Consider the following 5000-nt stretch of genomic DNA (forward strand, 5'->3'; position numbering starts at 1 on the left):
CAAAACGTTTTCTCCAAACAAACCTGTGAAACCATTGCACAGTAACATGTGAAACACTTTTTTTTCCAATGCACAATAACTCTCTTTTCTTTTTTTTTCCAATGTAAGTCAACCTAGGTCAAGACAAAAATCACTGAACTTTCCAGGCGGTTTTGTAACCCTTTGGGGTCTGGCCTTTGGCACCTCTGATATTCGGGTGTGGTGTGGAGTGTGATTGTCATTAGTCTGTCCCTCTGTGTCCATTCCAAGTGCAATGTCCTCCGTCCACTGCGTCTCCTCTTGTGTGTCGTGTCTCTCTGTTGGTCGGTTTGTCACATATCTCTTTACATGTGTGGTGTTTCTCTGATATCTCGCTCCTGTTGGTGATTCAACCACAACCTGATTCCCTGTTTTGCTCACCACTTTATGTGGTGTCGCGTTGAAGGGTGTGGTGAACTTGTCCACCTTGTCCTGCTGTACGAGCACTGTGTCTCCAACGTCTACTTGTGAGTACTGAGCTCCCCGTCGTTCATCAGCATAGAGCTTTGCTTTTCCCTTTTGCTCTGCATCTCTATCACGTACTTCCAGCGACGCTGTGTGTGATCCACAGAGATCTGGCAATTTTCCCCTCATCCTCCGATTGAAGAGTAGCTCAGCAGGGCTCTTCCCAGTAGTAGCATGTTCTATGCTCCGGTACACAGTCACATACTTCCTTAGTTCACGTTTCCAGTCCAGTCCTTCTGCATGGGCGATCCTTATCCTTTTCATTAGTGATGAGTTCTGACGCTCAACTTCTCCATTTGCTTGAGCCCACTTTGGAGTCGTCTTCACGTGTGTGATTCCATTTGTCTCGCAATACTCCTTGAACACGTCAGACTTGAACTGTGGCCCCTGGTCTGACCTGCAGGTAACTGGCAGTCCGTGTCTGCTGAAAATAGACTCCAGACTGTCCACAACCTTCTCTGCAGTTGTGGAGGTCATAATGTCATACTCATAATAGCGACTGTAGTAGTCCACCACCACAAGTATGGAGTGGTTAGTTGGCAGCGGTCCTAGCAGATCTATGGCCACATCTTGCCAGGGCCCGTCCAGTAGACTTGTGGATCTCAGTGGTTCTGGTGGGTCATGTCTGGCTACAATCTGGCATCCATGGCAGGCCTTACAGTACTTCTCGGCTGCCTTCTCCATGCCAGGCCACCAAACCTTGGTTCTGAGGTGCTGTTTGGTCCCCACTATTCCCAAATGTCCCTCATGGGCTAATGTAAGTGCTCGTGCTTGCAGTCTCTGAGGCAGCACTATGCGTGTCCCCCGTAACACAATGTATCCAATAGTACATAGCTCGTTAACAATTGGTGCATACTGTTTACAATTGTCAAAACACCCACTTGTTATTGCATTGCGTACCTCAATTAATTCTGGGTCAGTAGCAGAGGCTTCCTCTATCTCTCGTGTAGTAAGTGCTTTGGGTGTGGCACTCATTGCTACAAATCTAACATACTCTTCTGAATCATGTTTGTGTACCTCTTTCTGTGCTGTGTTGCCCAGCAGCCGTGACAATGGGTCTGCTATGTTTTGTTTCCCAGGTACGTATACAACTCTGAAATCATATGGCTGTAATCTGAGGACCCATCTCTCAATGCGTGCGGATGGTTTGGATCTAGGGCCATATATAACCTCTAATGGCTTATGGTCTGTGACCAAATCAAATCTCTTGCCATACACATAAGGATGTAGTCTCTCACAAGTCCATACTAGAGCTAAAGCTTCGCGCTCTGTCTGAGAGTACCTACGCTCACAGTCTGTCAGGCTGCGACTCACGTAGCACACAGGTACCATCTCCCCCTGTTGTTTTTGCACTAGCACTGCACCTAACCCTACTGGACTAGCATCTGCTATCACCTTGGTTGGTGCGTCTTTGTCAAAGTAGGCTAGTATAACAGCTTTTGCTAATTCCTCCTTCAAAACCTGAAACGCTTTTTTCTGTTCTGGACCGAACTCAAATGGTACGTCTTTTCTGGTCAGGCGTCTTAAAGGTTCTGATATTGTTGCAAAACCTGAGATAAATCTCGAACTGAATCCTACGAGACCCAAGAAGCTCCTGACTTCCGAAGCATCCTCGGGTTCTCTGGCCTCTACTATAGCTCTGACCCTCTCTTCTGTAGGACCAATCCCTTTCTGTGTCAGAAGTATCCCCATGAAAACCAACTTGTCCATGTTGAATTGACATTTATCTGGATTTAGTGTTAAACCACACTGTGAAAGCCTCTTCATCACAGCATGTAACCTCTTGTCGTGAGTTTCCTGATCTTGTGCATGCACTATCACATCATCTGATATGTTCTCGACACCCTCGATGCCGGCTAGTGCATTGGCTATCTCATGCTGGTATTGCTCACTGGCTGATGAGACACCAAAAATCAGCCTTTTGTACCTGTACACTCCATTGTGTACTGCAAAAGTGGTTATATCTCTTGACTCTGGGGTCAGTTCTAACTGATGGTAGCCCCATTTAAGATCTAGCTTGCTAAATATAGCAGAGCCATTCAGGCCTTGTAAAACGTCATCCACGGTTGGAATAGGGTACCGTTCTCTTATGATCGCTTCGTTGGCCCTCCTCATATCTAGACACAACCTGATATCATTGTCAGGTTTTGGGGATATCACCACGGGGTTTAACCAAGGGGTGGGACCTTTGACACACTCTATTATGTCTAGCTCAGTCAGCTCCTTTATTTTATTCTCTACAGCCTCTCTGAGGTTGTATGGTATGCGCCTGAGAGGCTGTGCCACTGGCTTGACTTTTGGGTCTATGTATAGGCTGATATATGTATAGTTTCATGGCTGTCTTTCTCCCCAGTAGTGGTTCACCATTACCCTTGATTACAATGAACTCTGCCTGTTCAGATCTGTCACCGATGGTGATTTCACACTCAAACATCCCCTTAATTGGCAGTGGTTCACTGGATGAGTATGGGTACAAATTCCTCTGCTCTTTTGGCACATAAGAATTACATTTGATATTTTCTGCTTTTAGTTTTTCCCATACATTTGTTCCCATCACATTGCTCTTAGCACCAGAATCAACCAGCATTTCCACCTTAACTCCCCCCACACAAAATGTAAGTTTCTCTGACATGTCATCCTCTTTCACATTGAATGCAAACTCACTGTCATGTTCTACCTCCAGATTGTTCACATTTTGATTTCTTGATCCTCTTGAACGGCACATTTTGGCGTAGTGGTCCTTCCCGTTGCATTTGTGACATGTCTGTCCACGTGCAGGGCATTTGGGATCTTTTGCCATGTGATCAGCGCATCCACATCTGAAGCACTTCCTCTCCGAAGTGGCGCCTTCTTCTTTTTCCGCTGTTTTCCCTCTAGGTGTAGAGTATTTCCCTCCTTTTTGAGCAACGCGATGCACAGCCTCCGTGTCCCTCCCGTAGACTGTAGGTTCCCTCTTTTCCTCAGTTAGAGACATGGCTGCCATCTGTTCCTCGATCCTCTCACATTGTGAGGCTAATTCCAATGTGCGGGCAAGAGTCAACGTGTCCCCTTCCTCCAGTAGCTTTCTGCGCACATATGATGATGTACATTTATTCAGGATAGCGTCCCTTATCTGGTTGTCTGTGTCAGCCTGAAAGCCGCAATCCCTCGCAGTCCGTCTCAAACGTGTAGAAAACTGTTGCACCGTCTCACCTGTTTCCTGGCACAACTTGTGAAACGTCTGGCGGGCATATGCTGAGTTGACTTTGGGCACGAAGTAGGTGTTCAGCGCCGTGACTGTCTTCGCATAGTCAGTCACCTCCCCGGTGTCTGGTAGAGTTTGGAACACATCCTGGACGTCTGGTCCCGCCAGGTGTAAAAGTAGAGCTCTTCTCCTCTGCTTCACCACAGCCGTGGCGTCAGCATCAATAATCAGTCCTTTCCCATCAGCATATAATTCAAACGAAGTCAGCCAACGGGTCCATCTCGGCCCGAGCGTGGCTGGGTCCGTGTAACATGCGAACGTTTGAATCCCCGACTTGTCCATGTTGCTTGTTTAACTCCTTTTAACGTCCAACTAAACAGTCTTCAAACGTCCACAATAATCCTCGTCGCCATTGTTGTGTGTCAATCTTACCACTGAATTGAATACACAAAGCTTCGTATCCTTTAGAATGTTTATTATTAACTACAGACCGACAGGGACATCACATTGCCGGCCGGCTCCGTCACATGTCTGTGGTGTTACATAACAACTGGTACCTTCAACAAATCCGTTTCCTGTTCCGGGTCATGTGACCAGATGGATAACCAATACATGACACCACCCAAATCATGTTTGTTTAGTTTTGACTCGGTTTGGGATTGATAGCAAGATTTGCAGTATCACCAACAGTGACACATGTGCCTCAAGGCACTTCAGTGCTAACAGTGGAGCAAAAGTCCAAAGAGTTAGACAGGCTGAGAAAACAAGCAGTGATTTTTGTATCACACACACGTTGCTCAATGCAAAAAGGTCCTGTCAACCAGCTTGTCACATTTAAAAGTCTGTTTTGAGGCTAACTTCTTGGCTTACGACCATACTACCCTGAGCACGCCCGATCTCGTCAGATCTCGGAAGCTAAGCTGGGTTGGGCCTGATTAGTACTTGGATGGGAGACCGCCTGGGAATACCAGGTGCTGTAAGCTTTTGGCGACGCTCACAGCATAGGGCGCCCTTGCCCCCTTTTGCTTTTGTCACAACGGCTATAGGTACTTGCCATACTTGACAATACAGCTACGTATTGCTCATCCAAACAAAACGCTGCTCTCCACCCAAAACATGTTTGTTTAGTTTTGACTCGGTTTGGGATTGATAGCAAGATTTGCAGTATCGACAACAGTGACACATGTGCCTCAAGGCACGTCAGTGCTAACAGTGGAGCAAAAGTCCAAAGAGTTAGACAGGCTGAGAAAACAAGCAGTGATTTTTGTTTCACGTTGCTCATTGCAGAAAGGTCCTGTCAACCAGCTTGTCACATTTAAAAATCTGATTTTGA

The 5000-nt window shown here is 46.6% G+C and overlaps 1 non-coding gene across 1 annotated transcript; it reads left to right on the plus strand.

Annotated features, from left to right (window-relative positions):
• Positions 1–4531: 4531 nt before the first annotated feature.
• Positions 4532–4650, plus strand: LOC133664112 (5S ribosomal RNA). Its single transcript, XR_009828548.1, has one exon. It is a non-coding gene; the product is annotated as a 5S ribosomal RNA (ribosomal RNA).
• Positions 4651–5000: the final 350 nt, after the last annotated feature.

The sequence above is a fragment of the Entelurus aequoreus genome, linkage group LG13 (assembly GCF_033978785.1).
Source record: "Entelurus aequoreus isolate RoL-2023_Sb linkage group LG13, RoL_Eaeq_v1.1, whole genome shotgun sequence".
NCBI lineage: Eukaryota > Metazoa > Chordata > Actinopteri > Syngnathiformes > Syngnathidae > Entelurus > Entelurus aequoreus.